General features: G+C 45.7%; 1 pseudogene; it reads right to left on the bottom strand.

Moving 5' to 3' along the window:
- Nucleotides 1–13,010: 13,010 nt before the first annotated feature.
- Nucleotides 13,011–18,818, bottom strand: LOC147331835 (uncharacterized; annotated as a pseudogene).
- Between the last annotated feature and the right edge of the window lie 3,412 nt (nt 18,819–22,230).

The raw sequence follows: 22,230 nt of genomic DNA, 5'->3' as shown, positions 1-22,230 counted from the left end.
TTTCTAGAGACCTTTGAAAGATACACTCTCAGAAAAGATGTCTTACCCACTTTTTGTGTTCATGTATTTTAAAACGCACACACACAAATAATTGAGCACATTATTCTCCAATCACGTTGCAATTTGTGTGCACCATTATTCTATTTTTAACTGTCATAAAATGATCATTGGTTTCTTTTGGTGTGAGAGCTGAGGCGAGGAATGAAACGAAAGAAAAAGACAGGAAAGTCAGTCATTCGGTTAACACTTAGACCCCCGGAGAGCAGTCATTTTGGTTTTCTACCTTAGACCCCCGCGGAGTCATCATTTTGCGTTTCTACCTTTAAAAGCCGGAGAGCAGTCAGTCAAATGCTGGAGTCATTCATATGTATATTAGGTCGTTACCTAGGAATTCTGGAGGGAGGGGAGTGGGGGTGAGTGATTGAGGGGGTGGGGGAGCTGCTAAAAGCTGTGAACTTCCTTTTGTGTTTCATCTTGATGCATTCTCAATCATCCAGGGAAATAAATCTCCAAAAGTCACCAACTTGGAGTGTTTCAGTTTGCCATCTTGGGGAGAAATCAACACACATGGGTGTATGTCCTTTGTTGCTGACATTTATTGATAAAAACAGTACAAAAAACCAACCATTTGTACACATATTTACAAATAATTCAACATTGTCAGCAATCACTCACAATCCTGGCACTGCCACGGTATCTGTCGTCTGCATTTACCACATGTGTACCTGTAGCAGTGAACACATCGCACAGTGGCCTGATTTTTTTTGCATCTGTGTTTGACCTGACACGTGGCCCTTTTTCCAGGGCTCGGTGTGGAGGGTTCTGCCCGAAGCAACTGATCTTTTCTTGCCTTCTTCGCAGCTACATGAGAGTGAGCCAACTCTGTTGCAAGCGCCACCAGGAAGTCCACCCGTCTTTCCTTCGTCCCGGTGCATGCTTGATACAGCACATGTGCATTCAGTGCTGCCATGTCAATCATGTTATAAAACACGGCGACTGGCCAGCGCCGTGTTCCTTTGCGGACAGTGTACTCCCGAACCATCTGGTCCATCACATCCACGCCACACTTTGTTTTGTTGTAAAGGGTGACAGTGTTTGGCTTCCTTTTGGTAGTGTTATCAGTCTGAACCACGCCGTGCATGCTGCTAAGAATATAGACTGTCTTCTTCCGTTTGGCCGCATACGCCGTCAGCGTGGCAGCAGAGGTTGAAAACACCTAAGAAATAAGATAAATTGTTATTTCCATAGCCCTTTTACACACAATGAAACACATAAACATAGAACCACAAAAGACCTGCAACATACCTGAGTGGTGAATTCATTGCGATCTGTCTGTCTAGTGGATTGAGGAATTTCCCTGCGAATCTTGTTGACTGTGTCGAGGATGGTGGTTTTCCGTCCAAGAAGTTTTTGCGCAAGTGAAAGCGATGTGAAAAAATTGTCCGTGGTAACATTTCTGCCCTTGTCTAGGAATGGTTCCATCAGCCTCATTACTACATTTTCAGAAAGTCTCTCCCCAGTGGGACGACTGGGGTCCTTGCCAAGATATGGGAAGACATTGCAAATGTACTTGGATTTTAGGTCGCAAGCCACCCAAAACTTGATCCCAAACTTGTCAGGTTTACTTGCAATATACTGCAGGAAACAACACCGAGTCTTTGATGGGAAAAGCTGTTCATCAACGGTGATATGTAGACCAGGGTTGTAGCACGTGATGCAGTTGGTGACAAATGATCCCCACACACTGGAAATTGCAGCGAACTTATCAGTCTTTGCTCGATCACTGCGGGTGGACTTGTCATCAAAGCGTAGGTGTTGCATGATGTCTTGGAAGCGGTTTCGTGCCATAGTTCCAATTATCTGTGGGTTTCCCAGGTTTGCTGACCAGCAGTCATTTAGAGATGGAACCCTGGTAACCCCCCGCAAGATCACAATTGCAATAAATGCCATTAGTTCAGGGAGGTCCATGAACCAATGAACATCCTCCGTTTGCTGTGCATGTTGAATAGTCCATTCTTGAATGCTACGAAGCATGTCAAGAGTGACGAAACACAGGAAGCTCTGAAGGCGACTTGAGATACTTCTCCTGGCCTTAGCCGTTGGCTCTCCATCTGCAGCGTACGCTTCTATTGGGGTGAAAGGGAGACGGGTCCCCACATGTTCTTCACGCCACACTGTGCCATCTTTCGCTGTCTCAGTCCCCAAACAAGGTCTCTTTTTCGGTGGAGAAGCAGTCTCCTCATCTGCAGTGTGAACAAATTCAAATTGTGAGCAAAATGGGAAGGTCAAACAAAATCACAAATGCATGCATAGATACTAATTATAATTCCAGTATCTCCTCCTCTGTATCAGAATAATGTCTGAAATATCTTACTTACTAACTACATCCACTTACTTGTTTGAAATGAAAAAGGAAATAACATGAAATGAAACTAACCGGAAGACTGATCAGACAGCTCTGAGTCCGAATCCGGCTGAACTGCTAGGTCTTCTCCATCCGAGTCACAAGGGTCGACTTCCCTCAGGATCATTTCCAAGGCCTGCTGAGTGGTGAGTCTCCTCTGCATTTTCTTTCCTTGGAGAGGAGGTCCGTACACCAGAGGATTCTTCAGGGCAGGGCGATGAATTTTCTTTCCTTGGAGAGGATTCTTCAATGAAGATTCTTCAATGAAGGAGTAGGCGAAGTGCAGTGTATATATACCCTTCGGACACTCCCTCCACCCCCTAGCCGGTCACACCCCTAACCAATCAGATTGGTGGGTTAGTGTTACCAGTGCTCTGATTGGTGCCTCTGATTGTACCATTATATTTGAACAATTGTGAAACCTCACTGTGGATGTAAGAGTGCAATTATGTGGATATCTTGAATCCACTTTATTGTGTAATATTTTATGTGAGTATTTGACGGAAGACGAGCAACATCTGTTGTGGAAGCTAACGGGGTTCCTTTAGAATAAACAAACATAGGATTTATTATCACTGAATAATTCTGTATAAATCTATACAAATTATAGAAATATGTAATAGGAAACAACAAAATAATCTAAATTATAAAATAATGTGTGTGTGTGTGTGTGTGTGTGTGTGTGTGTGTGTGTGTGTATGATTTTAGTGTTTGAACAGTCATGAATTATCTTTAACAGCAGGTTGGATGTAATGTGTTAGAACTACCAGCAGGTGGGGATAAGAGACCTTTAAGGTGTTTGGTGCCACGCTCCACCTTCAGGTTTAAAACTAGTGTTAATGGAGTTTGAAGGTTGAGTTTGTTCCACGACTGCATTTCACTCACTGCCTCTGTTTGTATCTCTGTCACTGCAGGACCAACATGGAGCCAGAAGTCAGCGCTCTCAGGAGGCCGACAAACCTCACAGAAGAAAGGGAGAGAAAAAACACACCTGTGACGAGTGTGGGAAGGAGTTTACTCTGAAGGCTTCACTAAAACAGCATCAGGTCATCCACACTGGAGAGAGACCGTTCAGCTGTGAACAATCAGAGAGACATATATATATATTCTACTTTTCTAAATGATTGACTATTTCAATGGAGAACCTAAATGACACGGACCCGTGTTTGTTATTACATATCTCTATTTTGAATGTGACAAGTCTATCATTGCCTGTTATTCATAGGTATTCACAGAGTTTTTGGCCTTTTTTTCCTCTATAAAAGCTAATTGACTCTTTACAGTGGCCTGCTATGGTTAATAATAACATGTTCAGTCATGAGTGAAATCAAAGCTTTTCTTCACTTTAGCATTTAACATTCCCAACAATATAATGTGATACCTTAATTAAAACACAGCTAATAAAACACAATTTTCTTAATGCAAACATCAGTGACTCAACATTAGCAACCAAAGGGTTCAGTCTGCAGCTCACACTCATGTGAAGCTACAGCCTCCCCCTTTAGTCTCTGTCATCCTTCTGCTCCTGCAAACACAAAACAAAGCAAGACAAAACCTCCACCCTTCTTCTACAGGCTGGGTGAATTGTTGTGGACATTCACTAATCCTAAAGTCGGCACCGTTTTTGTCTCAGTATCAAGTCTAGATCCTGGTTACCATAAAAATTGAAGGGGTCTACAACAACTACCATCCTCCTATCTTTATCCTGGTTGCAGCAGGGCCGGGAACAACCCTGAAGTGATAGGTTACCAGGCAGGGTACACCCCGGACAGCTCACCAGTCTATCAGATAGAAACACACAGCCGTTTACATTCATGGATAATTTAGAATCATCAGTTAACCTAGCTCTAATAACTGCCTGACTTTTCCTCTCACACTGGAAACCAGAATACCCAGAGAGAAACCACTGCAAACTAGCCAGACTGTGGCCTTGAGCCCAGGAGCTTCTTACTGTGGAGCAACAGCACTAACCAGCATGCCAACAATGGAGGAAATACAGGAAAGCTATGATTTCCTGTATTTGATGCAATGAAGTTGAATTTCGTACAGATCTTTAAAGCCTGAGGCAATCGTGTTAAACACACGCGAGATGCTCACGTAAATCCAAGAGCTGCCCTTTTTTGTTCCTTTTTTTTCTCAGTGTGTTCCTCCTTCAGTTTGTCAATATAAAATTGTACTTAGCAGTCAGTATAAGCTTTGAGTGATATAAGTTTGCATGTGACAGAATACTGCATGATGACCTTTTGATGACTTAGATTTGATAAATTCTTCCTCACAGCGATAAAAGCTGAACCAGCTGTGATTATTTCACTCCTGCCAGGAAGAGGAGAGCTGGACACTTTATCTGCACTAACAAGAAGAGAACCACACACACACTCCCTACACACTAACATCCCTCTGCCTATGAATAGATGTATTCACTGTTGTATTACGTTTGTATATAAATAAAGACAAGTGCAAGAACAGAGCGCACATCACAGGCCCCACTCTGGTGGGAGCATCTGTGATCATGCCCTTGCAAGTAAAAGCTGCAGCGTCTGTGTGTTTCTACCTTTAGATTCTCAGCTGAAGAAGTGTCTTTAGAATAAATCTCTTGAGGAGTAAACATGACTTGGGATCTGATGATTTTTTTAGATATCTACAGATCAGAAATTATTTTAATCACAACTTAATTTGTAGAAACATTCTTATTACTAACCAAATCTGAAGTGCAAAGTAAAATTATTTCTAAATTATATAACAGCATCCGGCGGTGTAAAAACGACAGCACTCTGTATATTAAAGCGAAGTGGGAAAAGGAGGGTAATTTGACAATTACAGAGAAGTGTTGGGCTCACGCATGCAAGATACAGTGGGCTACCACTGGGTCTAATGTTTGGCATGAATTTAGCTGGAAAAGCATCATGAGATTTTTCATTACCCCTGCTCAACAAAGATATCGAGGACTTGGTGATAAATGTTGGAGATGTGGGGGAGACGGAGCTAACCATTTCCACATCTTTTGGGACTGTAAAGATATTCGCCAGTATTGCTCTCTAATCCATGATCATTTACAAAATGTTTTTTCATTTGTTTTTCCTTCAACTTTTGAGACCATGTTTTTGTGCAATGCACCAGTGGATAAACTGGATTCCAACGACAGAAGACTCCTGTATATCCTTCTGGCCGTAAGTAAAAAGCCTCTTACGAGAAGATGGCTTAAGCCTGAACCACCAACGATAGAAGACTGGATCCATTCTGTACAAGAGATCTATACGATGGAAAAAGTGTCATTTTCTCTTAAACTTCCAGGGAATATGGTCTAAATGGACAGACTATGTTAAGCATATGAGGTGTGATTTTGTGTACGATGTTACAACCCTGAGTACTACGTAAACCTGGCTGCCCTGCTGCCTCCTAACCCTAGTTTGTTTGTTTGTTTGTTTGTTTGTTTGCTGTTGTTTTTTTTTGGGGGGGGGGGTTGTTTTTGTTTTTTTCTTCTTTTCTTTTCTCTTCTCTTTCTGTTTCTACCTGTGGCTCCCTATGTGTGTTTTGTTAGAGTCTTCCCAGTTTAGGTTTTGTAGAGTTTTGTGTTCAGCAATAAAAGCTGCCATTTTGAGTTCAGTCTTGTCTCCAGTGAGTTTGCGTTTGGGTCAAATTCCTGCCTGCACACAGCCGATCATGACATTATTGACCAAAGATAAGCTCACATGTCACCTCATGACACAGACACTTATTTCCACAGCATGCACGAGGACTGACAATAAGTGTCTATAAAGCCACTTCTATCTGCCACACCTGTGCTTCTGTCATGGTTGCTCTCCTCTCACTCTGTCATTTATCCACAGTCTGCCTCCCTCTGCTCCGTCAGCTGACGTCCTCTCTACACCACCTGCTGTGTTTTATCCTGCAAAAACACATTTAAGAAGCGTTGCACCGAGTAACGGGAGGAACTGCTATAAAATCCATTTAAAGGAGGTGGTGCTGAGTGCTGTGACTGGGGTCCCACCACTGACATCACGGGTGGAGGACATGTTGGAAAACTGCTACAAAGTGCTGTGCAGCCAGCAGAGCTTACAGTCTGTCCTGTGTGTCATACAGGCTCTCACACTTAGTGTTTCTGTGACACATTGAAGAGAAGTTTGTGTTGTTCACAGTTGTGCTTGTACTGAGTGACAGCTGACATGACCTAACAGGAATAATGTGTCTGTGCTGAATGAGAAGTAACACACAATGAAGTCTTGATGCATCTCAATCATCCAGGAAAGTGAGTCTGTTGCTTCTGTTCATCTGGACGCAGCGTTTTGTGGGAGAAACGTGTCGTCATCATCAGGTGACGTCTTCAGTCTCAGCTGCAGGTTTCAGTCTTACAAACAGGACATTTGCATAAAGACTGAAAGCAGCTGCAGGAACGATGGGCTGGGAGCTCCGTTCCTTCATCTTAATTATGCAGATTCTCAGGACCATTGATCAACAACCACTGATCCATGTCCATGAGTCCCATTCACAGAGATGTGGGAATGGCTGCAGTCACAGCATGTAAGATGGAAATAAATTAGAAGTGTTTAGCTGAAGTGGATTTGATTTATGTTACTTCTTTTTTAACTTGTAGTTCTACATTGGAAGATTATTGTGATATTGAAATATAAAAATAAATTTATATTCTATTATTTTCTCAAAATAAGCGTCACACTCGTGGAAGCCGGTGTAGCCGCCGAAACGCCAGCATTTATGGAGACTTTCAGCCCCAGGTAGGCCAGTTATGGATCTTCGGATCCACATTATGTCAGCAGCTCCACCGTGAACTATGTTAAAGACAAACACGCTCACGCCTCACAGACGACAGCTTACAGTCCTGTAGAGATAAAGTGACTTCGTACAGCCCCGACCTGCAGACGCTGTGCGCAGAGGTTCAGGAGCAGAAGTCCCGTTGTAAACATATCACGGCAGACCCGACGATGTTTCCATGAACACGCTTTCAGCATCTCTTTATTGACCACTCAGCCTGTGAGTGGGTCCTGTCTTCTCCACGTCCACACCACCTTCATGAATGCGCGGGCACCCCCCTCCAGACCTGATCCCTCCGTCCGTGCACATACCACTCACACCCGTCTCCTCATAATGGGGCGAGTTTTATAAAGTGATATTTCAGTGTGAATTTATACAATGACTTCATCTTTGATCCTGACACTGTGGGGCCCCCTTATACACAGACGCGTTTTAGACACTAGTCTGTAAAGGTGTATGTTAGACAAATTGTGTTGCCTTTGATGTACATTGTCATATTGTCTCAGTAACGGGACATTGGCAGATATTTTAGACAACCCCCCCCCTTCACTAAGGTGTCGGTTATATTCTCCTCACAAATGTAATAATAACTTCTAAGCTCTCCTGACAGGATAATAACACAAACAGACACACATTGTCATGGGTAGTGAGGCAGACTCAGCGCAGACCAGAAACTCCTTCAAACAAGAGTGAATTTATTTACAGTGCTCTCCACAGTGAAACATGTGTACAACGGTGTTTGGGAAAAGGGGCCGGAGTCCAGGAAGAGAAGGTTTTCACACGGATTTCACAAACAGCTCCTCTTCTCTCCACCAGCACTCTGGCTCACGCTCAGTCACAGTGCACAGGGAACGGGTCCAGGGGGAATGCTGACGGCTCAACGATCCAGCGACGAGTTGAGCAGGTCCGCCATCTTAAGTAGTGCTCTAATTCGTGATCGGCGGCAGGGGTGCTGATCATCCCCAGGTGCGTGGGCCAGGGGCGGGAGCCCACACTGAGCTCCGCCCTGGCAGGAGAAAGAGAGAGCAGAGGCGAGAGAGGGAGAATGAACAAAACTAAGTGTCTGACTGGCGTCAGCTGGCGAGGTGCGGGGACCATGACACACATGGAGCTGACTGTGAGTCCACAGGAGGCCTCCGTCCCCTCACTGTCTCTGCTGTGGTGAACATCTGGAGTCCTTTAACTGCTCGTCTCACAGGAGACTCAGCGAGGACGCCTCTGGTCTGCTCACTTTATCTCCACCATCTCCACCCACATCACTGACACTCAGCCCCACCCTGTCTCTATCTGTGACCTTTCACCCACTTTAACTAAGGTGGTGATCTACTGTGATAAGTTTCATCAGAAGCTTCGTGGTAGAATCAAACTCTGTTGGTTCGTTTGCACGATAATGTTAATCACACACACGCATGTACGCACGCACGCACACACACAACAATTCTCACACTGGGGTTTTTGCAAATGATATCAGTGACCACAACCAAGACCACAAACAGCTTTTAAAGGAGATTTGAAGCTTTTCTGGCAGCAAGCTTCATGATTTATGGGACTATAACTGGAACAGAATCTACCTGATCACCAATGGTGACACTCCAGATCAAACCCTGATAACTCATAACCTACATGGTCATTTCAAGTGTGGGGGATGCATTAATTGTCAATACACCAAAAATGTCAAATCATTCAAAGACCCTATAGGTGACAAAGCCATTGCCACAAAGGGCTTTATCACATGCAGAACTAAAAATGTAATCTACATGATACAGTGCCCATGCAATAAGATATATATAGGAGAAACATCCCGCCCTCTTAAAGATTGAATTAATGAACACAGAAGTTCGATCAAGAGGAATGATTCAACCAGCCCTGTTGCAAGACACTTCAATGATAAACATCCAAATTCACCATTATTTTTCCGGCATTGAAGCCATTAAACTAAACCAAAGAGGTGGCAACATAAATTTTATCCGGAAAAAAAGAGAAGCATCTTGGATATTCCGTTTTAAGAGTCTGCACCCCAGAGGTATGAATGAGCATTTTTCGATCAATGAGGTTTTATGAACTACACCTTTTTTAAAAAGAATTATTTTTATTTTTTTATCCTAATTTTATCAGTTAAATTACTCTCACATGAGTAATGTTTATTCAAGTAATCTTGTTAGTTCAGCCAAAGAAGGAGTAGCGTGCTAGACATCTCATCTTAAGTCTACATTTTAAGTCTAATCTTTAGAGACTTTACAATTTAGAGACATAAATAAGGTTCTTTTAACAAATGTGTTCCCATGTGATGATGTAATCTTGTTTTCTAATTCTAACGTGCTTTTACCATTAAAGACTGCCCCCCTGTTTTTGTTTTGTTTGTTTAAAATCTGTGTGTATATTTATAGCATCCTTCTTATGCATTTCATGCACGTGTTATTTTCAGACATATGGGGGTTATGTCCCCCCCTCCTCATCATTAATGATCTAGCCCAGTATTTACTTGGGCGGGACTTAACCAATTAACCAATACCTACCTATTATATGTCAGCTGACCTATCTATGAAGTTTTGACTGGTTAATTTGAATTTTTTTCTGTTTCCTGTCTTGTATTTAAGCAATTCTTTACAATGTTTTACTATGACCGTGATGAAGGCCACAAGCCGAAACGCGGTGGTCAATTATTAAAGTTGTTCTTCTTCCCTCAAGTGTTGCTGGAGTTCCTGCTTTTTTTATATACAAGTTATATGCCAGACAAAGGAGGAGGTGATCAGTGCAATATAAGGTGCAATGTGATGGGTGGTGGTGCACAGTGAGTGTCCAGGGTGCGAGGGGTCCTTGAGGATGACATTGTCAGTATATAAATGTCTCTGAGGGAGGTTAGTGTCGGGCCCAGGGCCGCTCTGCTGCCCTCACCACCCGCTGCAGTTTCCTCTTGTCCTCCACAGCAGCTGAACCACAGTGTGCAGCAGAAGGAGCTCCATGGTAGAAGTTCATTAGCAGTTTGTGATTAGCATTCTTGGACATACGTAGATCTTGTGGAGATACAGAAATTATTTTTACTGCAATAATATAACCTGCATTATTAACATTGCCTTAATAATATTACTTACAGGATTGATATTGTATCAAAGATGTTTGCCATCATATTAACCTTTTTCATTACAGGTGTAGCTATGATCATTTTATACACATTGCATATTTGTGCTCATTCAGAGTTGATGTTCAGTCTATTAAAGGTCTCAAGCTTTGTGAAGCGCTATGTCTTCACAATCCATTGTGTGGGTGACCTGGAACATAGAAGGCCGCGTACACGCTTGCAAACACATATAATCTAGAAACTTGCCAGGCCAAAGGTCTGGAATTCATTTAGCTTCTAACTGCATGTTAGTCTACTTGGTAACAGATGACAGGAGAGCAGTTAAGAAAGGGATCAGTCTTCAGGGACCATGTAGGCTTGAAATGTATTACCATGTATGGCAGGTGTTATCAAAAACTGAACTTTTGTATCTCTTTTTACACATTTAAGATGTACCATTGACTGTAATCGATGTATTTTAATCTGTAATTGACGCACGAGGGGGCGTAAAACCCTGATGCTATGAAATCATCATCTTGTGTATTCTTAGGGGGAGGCGTTTTGCTGATGTGATGCTGTATACTTCTTCTCCTGCGTGTGTTTTAATAAACTCATTGTCTGATTGCACTCTCCTGAGCCTCTGCTGGTGTGTTCTGTTGCTCAACATTTTTCGAACTCGAAACAATCTCAAATTAAAAACCAATGATTGATGCAAAACTCATTTGTTACTTTGGGTTTGCTAGTTTCAGTTTATTTAATATGAACTTTTAGTTATGTCATTTCTTCTTCAAGTAATGATTCAAGACAAAGAGAAGGTAATAAGGCAAAGACGTGGTATTGGCCACTAGTGAAGTGTGTGACTGTCAGGCTGCCAAACAAACCTCTTCTCCAGCACGTCACACTTGTGGAGCTTCCTGGAAACTGTGACTGTAACAAGAGCAGAGATCAGATGTGGAAAGGGCTCATTCAAGTTTAATTCAAATGTATCTGCACCTTTAACTTTATCTGCACCAAGTCTGATCTGTGTGATCATTCACATGATCTGAAAGCAACTTAAAATTCAAATATAGATCTTGGGGAAGAAACACTGACTCCACATTCACAGGAGACTGAAGACACAAAAATAAAAGAAATGAATTAGCCAGTTGACCAGTGTGCTTATTTTAGGAACTGTTTAATATTAGATTTTTCATAAACTCTGAGACATTGTAAGTACATTTGTAAATACACCCTCTAGTGTAAAATTTGTGTTGATGAAGATGAAACAAGGGTTGACATTTCAGCAAACAATGATCCCAAACACAGCCAGCTGGTTTCAGAGAGAGAAACTAAAGCTGATAGAACGGCCATTGACCTGAATCCTCACAGTTTATAGAAGGGGCCCTGTTGATGTGGAGAAACGTCTGAGCACATGTGATGTGCAAGTTAAGAGCATTTGAGCATCTCATGGTGGTTACCTCAGAGACTATCTGTCACTTTGTGTAGAGCCACGCCCACAGCGCACAGAATACATGTGTTCGACTAATTTGTCCACCAGGAGGCATCTTGATGCTGTCATCATACACAAAGGCTTTTGTACAAAGTGTTAAACAAACTGCAGCAAGTGTGTTCAAGACTTTTTCCCTGTCTTATTTCTCTTTATTACACATAATCTATGGAAACGTGTGGTTTGATTACTTTGCATGTGTGGATTTGATGGGTTGTTGCCACATCTGGTGAGATTTTCATGTCAACAGAACCTTCTGAAATATATTTCTTTAGAAAATTGGTGACATTCGTCCAATACCCGCTCTAGAAGAAGCCCTACAGTACAGAGATTCTAAAGACTGCAAGGTGGCATCAGCAGGTATTGAGGTAAGGACAGGAAGAAAGTGGAAGGCTGAGAAGGCAGTTGAGGTGGCGGAGTCACACCTAAGGCAGAAAACACTGGTGAGGGTCTTAGCAACAGGGGGAGCAGGCTTGGGGTACTTCCCAAAGGCCCAGGTCAGCAGGGCACAGGGAAAGGAGAGACACCAGCTACTCCAGGAAGAGGTCCGAGCAGGTGTGGAGGAGGGGCGAGTAAGTCGAGCTGTAGGCCTTAAGCGGCAGAGAGCATGGACAAGGTGGGAGAGCACCTTGCAGCGCAAGGTCACCTGGGCAAACATCATGCAGGCAGACTTCCACCGGATCCGATTCCTAGTGCAGGCAGTATACGATACTCTGCCAAGCCCAGCAAACCTCCATCTGTGGGGGAAGAGCGAGACACCTGTCTGTCCCCTGTGCTCTGGAAGAGGGACCCTAGAACACCTCCTTAGCAGCTGCCCAAGGGCCCTGGCCGATGGTCGGTATCGTTGGCGGCACGACCAGGTGCTCAGAGTAGTTGCTGAAAAGATTGCCTCAGGAATCAGCACCAGCAAGCATCATCATGCTCCGAGGAAGGCAATCTCTTTCATTAAGGCTGGAGAGAAACCCCAGGTGCGCCCGAATTTAACAACCGGCCTCTTCAACACAGCCTCTGATTGGCAGCTACAGGCTGACCTGGGTAAACAGCTACAGTTCCCTCAGAACATTGCAAAAACATCCCTCCGTTCAGACATGATAATTATTTCTGAGGCCTCAAAACAGCTGATCATGCTGGAACTCACAGTGTCCTGGGAAGAGCAGATCGAGGAGGCCAATGAAAGGAAACGAGGAAAGTACTAGGAACTAGTGCAGGAGTGCAGGGGAAGGGGCTGGAAGACTTTCTATGAGCCCATAGAAGTGGGTTGTAGGGGCTTTGCAGGACGATCACTCTGCAAAGTCCTAGGCTGGCTGGGCGTGGCTGGGGCAGCCAAGAAGAGGGCCATCCAGGCTGTGAGTGAAGCGGCAGAGAAAGCCACAAGGTGGCTGTGGATCAAGAGGGCTGATCCGTGGGTAGCTACTGGTACGCAAGTCGGGGCCTGATCACCCCCAGCTGGGTCGCCTGGGCGAGGGTGTATGATGTTGTGAGACCCGAAACACCTGATGACCCCAGGATACATCACTGAAGATGCGTACCAGTGCATCCCGGAGATGTGTCTTTATAGTCTTTTATTGTTATAGGAAAGCTTGGCTGAGGTTGGAATCTGCCACACATGGAGTTGAAATGACAAAAGATGAGACTGAGAAAAAAATATGAGAAAACCGAAGCAAAAATCCTCCTTATATATGACTTTAATTATCCATAAAATCATCAACTACAACTATTGAACAGCGTATAAGTTAAAGTAAAAGCTTTAAAACCAAGTTAGTACAAACATCACTAATGTCACATAACTTTGTCTTGGGCAGTTAAAGGTGAGTCTGTCACGGTTCTTTGTGACCCAGCATTTTAACTTGTATTTTATATTGTGCTTCTAAGTCCTTGGTTGTGCTGTTTTGTGGGGAAACAGGAGGTGTATCACTCCTCCTGTTTCCCCACAGCGTTTACACTTCAACCTGCTGTTGGTGGCTTTTTTGCTGTGACATGTAAAAGTCACAGTGGTATAGTGTCTCTTTAAGACAACCCAAGTTGAGGGTTAATGTTGTCATCGGTATGCGCCACTGCCCTCTCTGTGAATGTGTGGACATGTGCTTGCACGCTAGTGCATGAGGAGGGACGGATTTTATGTTTTACCTCTCCAGACACCTTTCTTTTGCAACGTTATGGGTTGTACGAACACTGTGCTATGTTTGTAAACACTATGTTTGTTAAGCTGCAGCCGTTCAACCGGGCTTATATGGTTGCCGAAGAGAAGGTCGATCGTGGCTCAAGAGTTGGCAGTTCGTCTTGTAATTGGAAGGTTGCCGGTTCGAGCCCCGGCTCGGACAGTCTCGGTCGTTGTGTCCTTGGGCAAGACACTTCACCTGCTGGTGTTGGCCAGAGGGGCCGATGGCGCGATATGGCAGCCTCGCTTCTGTCAGTCTGCCCCAGGGCAGCTGTGGCTACAACTGTAGCTGCCTCCACCAGTGTGTGAATGTGAGAGTGAATGAATAGTGGTATTGTAAAAGCGCTTTGAGCGTCTCGAAAAGCGCTATATAAATGCAATCCATTATCAGGTGCATTAAAGGACACACTGTGGAATTCCCAGTGTGAGTGTGTATTCTCTCTGTACCAAAGACGCCTCGTCCCAGTGGCCCCCAGGATTACAGGCCCGTGGCACTGACCTCCCACATCATGAAGACCCTGGAAAGGCTCATCCTGGACCAGCTGCGACCCATAGTAAGACCACATCTGGATCCCCTTCAGTTCGCTTATCAGCCTCGTCTCGGAACAGAGGACGCCATCATCTACCTGCTCAATCGTGTCTACACCCATCTGGACCAGCCGGCGAGCACTGTGAGGGTCATGTTTTTTGACTTTTCCAGTGCTTTCAACACCATCAGGCCGACCCTCCTGGGTGATAAGTTAGCAGCGATGCAGGTGGATGCTTCTCTGGTGTCCTGGATTGTTGATTACCTGACAGGAAGACCACAATATGTACGTCTCCCACAGTGTGTGTCTGACAAGGTGATTAGCAACACAGGGGCACCACAGGGGACTGTCCTCTCCCCCTTCCTCTTCACCCTCTACACCACAGACTTCAGCCACTGCACAGAGACCTCCATCTTCAGAAGTTTTCTGATGACTCTGCGGTGGTTGGATGCATCAGCAGGGATGATGAGACAGAGTACCGGGCTGTGGTCGACTCCTTTGTCACGTGGTGTGAGCAGAATCATCTGCAGCTCAACGTGGCAAAGACCAAGGAACTGATCGTGGACTTCAGGAAGACCAGGAAACACTTGACCCCTGTTTCAATCCAGGGGGTCAGTGTTGACATTGTGGAGGACTATAAATACCTTGGAGTACACATTGACAATAAACTGGACTGGGCTAAAAACACCACAGCACTTTACAGGAAGGGCCAGAGTCGTCTCTATTTTTTGAGGCGACTGAGGTCCTTCAACAGCTGCCGGAAAATGCTGAGGATTTTCTACGAGTCTGTTGTGGCCAGTGCGATCCTCTATGCTGTTGCATGCTGGGGGAGCAAGCTGAGGGTCGCAGATGCCAACAGACTTAATAAACTGATCCGTAAGGCCAGCAATGTTGTGGGGATGGAGCTGGACTCCCTCAAGGTGGTGTCGGAGAGGCGGATGCTGTCCAAGATAAAGACAATGTTGGATAACACCTCCCACCCACTCCATGACATGCTGGTCAGTCACAGGAGCTCGTTCAGTGAGAGACTGAGATTACCCATGATGCACCACTGAACGACACAGGAAATCTTTCCTGCCTGTGGCCATCTCCTTGTACAACGCATCCACTTAACACACTGTTTGCTGCTACAACTACACATGTTTCTTTTCCAACTATTTATTTATAAGTGACTTATGTATGTATGTGTCACGGCTGCACAGCAGTCGTGTGGTGAATTGAGAAAAGGATCCAAGATGCAGGCACTGACTGGGGTGCGAGTGAAAATTTATTTGCAGAGGTGATAAAGTGACAAAACAGGAAGAGCAGAGCGGGGAGTAAACAAACCTAAACTGGGAAAACTAAAGAACAAAACTTAAACCAGACACTCACGGGAGGAGGAGCGAAATGCACAAAGAGAGATGGCAGAGAGACGCAGAATGAATACCAGGTAACAGAATAATGCAGACTGACATGGAGTTAAACAGACGACGCGACAGAGAGCACAGGAAGACACAGGGCTTAAATACATGGGGAGTAATCAGGGAATGGGCCACAGGAGGGAGACACAGCTGGGAGCAATAAGGCTAACGAGACAGGGGAGAGGTAAAACTGAACACACTGACATGAGACATGAACTTTCAGAATAAAACAGGAAACTAACAGACACAGAGAACCAGACCGGACACTGAACTTGACAGGCAGACTCATGAGCAGACACAATAACACCATGGACAGACAGAGGGAACACAGAGAAGTGGAAGCAGGCAGGCAAAGAACAGAAACCTAACAAATGGCAAAATCACAACAGAATACACACTCTGAATGAACAAAAGCACAAGGAACACAAAACACTGAGTCCTCAGACTCAGGACCATGACAGTACCCCCCCCCCCCCCTCAAGGGCTGGCACCAGACAGCCCAACAGAAACACAAAAACGGACCAAAGCCAAAAAAAAACCCCCACGAACCAAAAAACAGAAAACGACCCGACCAGGGCGGGCGGTGGGGGTCCAGGACGGAGGGACATAGTCCGAAAAGGCCCAGACGGACAAGGTCAGGGGGCCGACCCGGAGGCCAAAACAGTTCAGTTCCAGGGGCCGACCGCGTGAAAGGCAGCAGCAGTGGGGCAGGTCCGGAGGCCGGCCACGCAGTAGGCAGTGGTGTGGAAACAGTTCTGGGGGCCGACCGTGCAGACGGCAACAGCGGCGTGGAAACAGCTCTGGGGGCCGACTGTGCGGACGGCAACAGCGGTGTGGAAACAAGTCCGGAGGCCGGCCACGTGGAAGGTAGTGGCGGCGTTCAGGAGGGCGTTCAGGAGGGCGTCCACAGTGGCGGAGATGCCCAACAAGCGGCCTGGCAGATGACCGACGATGTGGAGGTGGTAGTAGGGGACCTGAAGGCTGCGTGGCCCCTGCAGCCCCAGGCGAAGCGGAGGCTGGACCAGACGAGGCGGAGGCGGAGGCTGGACCAGACGAAGCTGATGAGGATGATGAGGATGCGGAGGCTGGACCAGGCGAGGCTGAAGCAGAAGCGGAGGCCGGACCAGGCGAGGCTGATGAGGAGGCTGGAGCCGGACCAGGCGAGGCTGATGAGGAGGCTGGAGCCGGACCAGGCGAGGCTGATGAGGAGGCTGGAGCCGGACCAGGCGAGGATGAAGCGGAGGCTGAAGCCGGACCAGACGAAGCAGCTGATGAGGATGAAGCAGTGGCTGGACCAGACGAAGCAGCTGATGAGGATGAAGCAGTGGCTGGACCAGACGAAGCAGCTGATGAGGATGAAGCAGTGGCTGGACCAGACGAAGCAGCTGATGAGGATGAAGCAGTGGCTGGACCAGACGAAGCAGCTGATGAGGATGATGCAGAGGCTGGACCAGACGAAGCAGCTGATGAGGATGATGCAGAGGCTGGACCAGACGAAGCAGCTGATGAGGATGATGCGGATTCTGGACCAGACGAAGCAGCTGATGCTGAAGCGGATGCTGGACCAGGCGATGCTGAAGCGGATGCTGGACCAGGCGATGCTGGACCAGGCGATGCTGAAGCAGAAGCTGGACCAGGCGATGCTGATGAGGAAGCGGAAGCTGGACCAGGCGAGGGTGATGAGACTGCAGCTGGTGATGAGACTGCAGCTGAGGGCTGGACGGGCTCCTCAGGCCCCCCAGCTGACGAGGCAGAAGGCTGGACGGGCTCCTCGGGCCCCCCAGCTGACGAGGCAGAAGGCTGGACGGGCTCCTCGGGCCCCCCAGCAAAAACAGTCTCAGAACCAGTGGGCACTAAAGCCCCTGGCACACACAGGACAGAACCAGCAGGTGAGGAGACCTCTGGCAGAGACAGAAAAGAACCAGCAGGCACACTGGCCTCTGGCAGGGACGCAACAGAACCAGCAGGCGCACGGGCCTCTGGCAGGGACGCAACAGAACCAGCAGGCGCACGGGCCTCTGGCAGGGACGCAACAGAACCAGCAGGCGCACGGGCCTCTGGCAAACACATGGCAGACTGCAGCTGCACAGAGCATTGGGTCTGCTCAGGCAGCGACGGCCGGGTGTGGTCCTCAGCTGGCTTCTTAACCGCCAGGGGTCCTGAGTCTGCTGGGGGCTGAGACCCAGCCTCTGGGGAGGCCCTGGGGCGAGTAACAGTCTCTAAATTAGCCAGTTTCTGAGAAACTAGAGTGGTTTTAATGCATTTGTCTCTCCGCTCAAAATGGGTGCTAGGAACGAGATTCAAAATGGGTGGCACAGACACAGCCTCCAGTATGGAGGGAACGGGTGATCGGGCTAATGGCATAGATGCAGGCTGGGCTAATGAACTGGCTAAAGGCTGATGTACTGGTTGAAGTGAGACTGGAGTTGGTGGTGGAGTGGATGAAACACAGTCAGCTACTGTTATGGATGTTTTGAAAATGCCAACTTGTGAGAGGTCAGTTACCACGAAGGTAGGTAAACGCCGTGTACTGTCTTTACCCTCCCCATGAACGGCCCCAGAAAACACAGTCCCAGAAGCACCAGCGTCCTTAAAACTCACCACAGCTGGTCGCACAGGAGTCCCTGAATCCGGCTGTGGGGTGAAGCGTCGGTGGCGCGAATGTTTCCTCCCCACCGCTGACGGCTCCGACAGGCAGGGAAAAACCTCTGGGGGGTCGGGCCGTGAAACCTCCGGTGGGTGAATCTGAGACGGATGCTTTGTGGCGGTCGTAGTGCATTGTTGCTGGGCACAATTGGCTACTTCCCGAGCTTGCACCGCTTCCTGGGCTTTATGCAGCTCAGCGATTAAGTCTGTAAATCCCCGGACCTGGTGGAGATAGGGATTTCCTGCCAGGATTGCCTCAACGGCATTTATCCCCACAACTTTCGCTCGTGCATTGGAGGTGTGGGTTACCCAGTCCACCAGGCGTAGGGCACGTGTGAGGTCGCTCTCCCCGGCCAAGACCGCTGGATCCATCTTGTGGTCGCGTCGTACTGTCACGGCTGCACAGCAGTCGTGTGGTGAATTGAGAAAAGGATCCAAGATGCAGGCACTGACTGGGGTGCGAGTGAAAATTTATTTGCAGAGGTGATAAAGTGACAAAACAGGAAGAGCAGAGCGGGGAGTAAACAAACCTAAACTGGGAAAACTAAAGAACAAAACTTAAACCAGACACTCACGGGAGGAGGAGCGAAATGCACAAAGAGAGATGGCAGAGAGACGCAGAATGAATACCAGGTAACAGAATACTGCAGACTGACATGGAGTTAAACAGACGACGCGACAGAGAGCACAGGAAAACACAGGGCTTAAATACACGGGGAGTAATCAGGGAATGGGCCACAGGAGGGAGACACAGCTGGGAGCAATAAGGCTAACGAGACAGGGGAGAGGTAAAACTGAACACACTGACATGAGACATGAACTTTCAGAATAAAACAGGAAACTAACAGACACAGAGAACCAGACCGGACACTGAACTTGACAGGCAGACTCATGAGCAGACACAATAACACCATGGACAGACAGAGGGAACACAGAGAAGTGGAAGCAGGCAGGCAAAGAACAGAAACCTAACAAATGGCAAAATCACAACAGAATACACACTCTGAATGAACAAAAGCACAAGGAACACAAAACACTGAGTCCTCAGACTCAGGACCATGACAGTATGTATGTATATATATGTATATATTGTACTATTCTTAGTTAGCGTATTGTCTGTCTTGTCTTAATGTTGGTTTAAAATGGAGCACTGTAACAAAAAATAATTTCCCCCAGGGATCAATAAAGTATTCTGATTCTGATTCTGATTCTGATTTTGACTATCCTGCTAAGTGTTTTTGCCGCCTCCTCTCAACCACTAAACACAACCCGACATTACAGACACTTAGTAGTAGAACTGACACACAAAACAAAACAACAACTACACTAACTATATACTCTGCAACACACCCAGTGAGCTTGATTTGAAGTGGGTTTAATAAACACATTGCAATGTGGAGAGAGCATCCCAGTGAAACACCAGGACCATCTCTGTGGCCACCGCCCTTACATCTTATATACAGACACACAGACAAAGAACATCCACAAACTTTCACATGCTCACACACATGTAAAGTGGAAACAAATAAATCTCCTTTCTGACAGTTTCAGCACATTTCTTCTTCTCTTAGCTGCTCCTATCTGTATGTTTCAGCCTGTATTTTTGTAAGAACTATAACAGTGTGGACAGCAGGACCCTATGATTGTCTGTTATTAACAGTATTGAGTCTGAACTCTGTGGGGAAAAACGTAAGTTGGAAGAACATTGTTATTCAATATTTAACCCCAGTGCGTGCATTATGATAGAAATGGACAATGAACAGGACGCTGGACGCTCCTTAGAGGCACAGGCTGACACTCGATGATGTCTCAGACAAATCTGTGCTATGGAAACAAAGATCGGCATCATTCACTTTCAAATCAGCACATTTTTGGAACATTTCCTCCGATTTCAATGTCTGAAAAAGGACTAAAAGTGGGTGGAGGGACCATTTTAAAAACATATATAAAAGTATTTAAAGCAGAAAATTCACATTGTTATGAATATAAACATTTTCTACCGTATAATTTTCCTACCATGTTGGAGCAGGAGGGTGGGTGACCCACCCTCCTGCATTTGGACCTACTACATCAGAGCATCTGCGTTAAAATAGTGATGTTGCTCTATAATGAGTGACTTTGAGTTTAGTGAAAGAAATGTTCATTCTAATTGTAATTATGAACTATGTGCAGATATTCTTGATGCCATTACAACTGCTGAGCAGTACAGGCAATGTTTAAATCGCCACGCCTCACTGGAAGTGTTTTATTTGTGTTTTCTTTTAAGTGCTTCACATGTTAACTGTGTTGTGTTTCATACATGACTTCTGCTCTTTTGTTTCTTAGAGTTCTCGTTTCTACACTGTGAAGCCTGCATCAGCATTAAAGGATTTCTTCAGCCTGCTCGAGCTGCAGGTTCTTGCTTGGCAATAATAATCTTATGGTCGCCCGCTCGCTGTGTGTGCAGTTTCTTTCTCACAGGTCATCACTGGAGTGAATACTCACTCACTACTTAAGTGCATGGACGGCTGTTTATGTGTATCATAGATTTCAGTTATAAACCACAGACTCGTTTATAATGAAGCAGCTTCTCTGGTTGAATCCTGTCATCCTCCTGAGGTATCAGATTTCTCCAGAGAGCCGCTGTCTTACAGCCTCCGACTACCTACGTGGTCTCCGTTAGGGGGGGCAGAAGAGGCCCCAGCCCTCCATGCACCAACAATCTGCAACAGCTGATCCCGGGAAACACAGACGTTCCCAGCATAGAGACAGAATCTGTCCACTGTGATCTTAGTGTGTGCAGTACTGCAGATTGTGGGATAGATGTGATACCAAGTAAATGTATGGCCAGTATTGCTGATACTTTTAATCTATAAAAGCAGCTTATGTAGGGGAGAGCAGTGTATCATAACTTATGACATGAATGATAAGTTTGCAACTTCTGCAGACGTTTTTAATGAATCACTGTGATTCTGCAACACTGAGTTAATAAACACACCTGTGAGCTTTTCATTTTAAACTTTTTGTAGACCTGAAAGGTCCGTGTGCCTGTCTGCAGAGCACAATGTATGAAATGTGCCTGAGACCTGAAAATATTGCCTTAACTGTTCACCAAAGCCTGCTGTATGTGACAGTGAAAGAATGATATCGATGCTTCAAATAGATTTAGACTTACAAACCGTTGTTTGAGGGCAAGTCAAGGCAGTTCAACTCTACTCAGTTATGGTGCATTATAAGCCATATATCTTTAATAATTTATATTTTAATTATGAACTATCAACACTTGAAGATTCCCCCATCTCCTCTGAACAGAACGGTCTAAGAATGACCGCTCCAGCCCCTACGGTTAGGAAATTATGGCCAGTCGTTTGACAGGAATCCATAAAACCAGGAAGATTCAAATTGAATATTCAGAGTGGTTGACTGACATCCTGTGTGTCTCTGTGCATTTGTGTTTCCATATGTGCTCATATTTCTAATTGTGTGTATCTGCTGGCTGTTCTTTCGTGTGTTTTTAACATTTCTGCCAGTTTTTCACAGTTGAACAACAAGTAGTTTTGAGTGAACGTCACCTTATTCAGCTTTTTTCAGCTGCTCATTTTCCAATATTTCTGCTTAAGTTGTTACTTTTCTGCTGAATTGTCGTGTTTCTGCTCTGTTTTAGTTATTATGTTTCTCTTAAGTCACAATATTTATCAATATTCAAAATGAGCAGATCCAGTTTCACTGGCATAGATACACACAGGCCACACGCTTAATAAGATAAGATAAGATAAGATAGAACTTTATTAATCCCTCGGGTGGG

The sequence above is a fragment of the Aulonocara sp. 'chitande type north' Nkhata Bay genome, linkage group LG4, assembly GCF_057382095.1.
Source record: "Aulonocara sp. 'chitande type north' Nkhata Bay isolate Kocher_YH1m ecotype deep benthic linkage group LG4, A_spYH_male_GT1.1, whole genome shotgun sequence".
NCBI lineage: Eukaryota > Metazoa > Chordata > Actinopteri > Cichliformes > Cichlidae > Aulonocara > Aulonocara sp. 'chitande type north' Nkhata Bay.
Note: the sequence above shows the minus strand (reverse complement) of the source record. Positions and strands in the feature narration are given on the sequence as shown.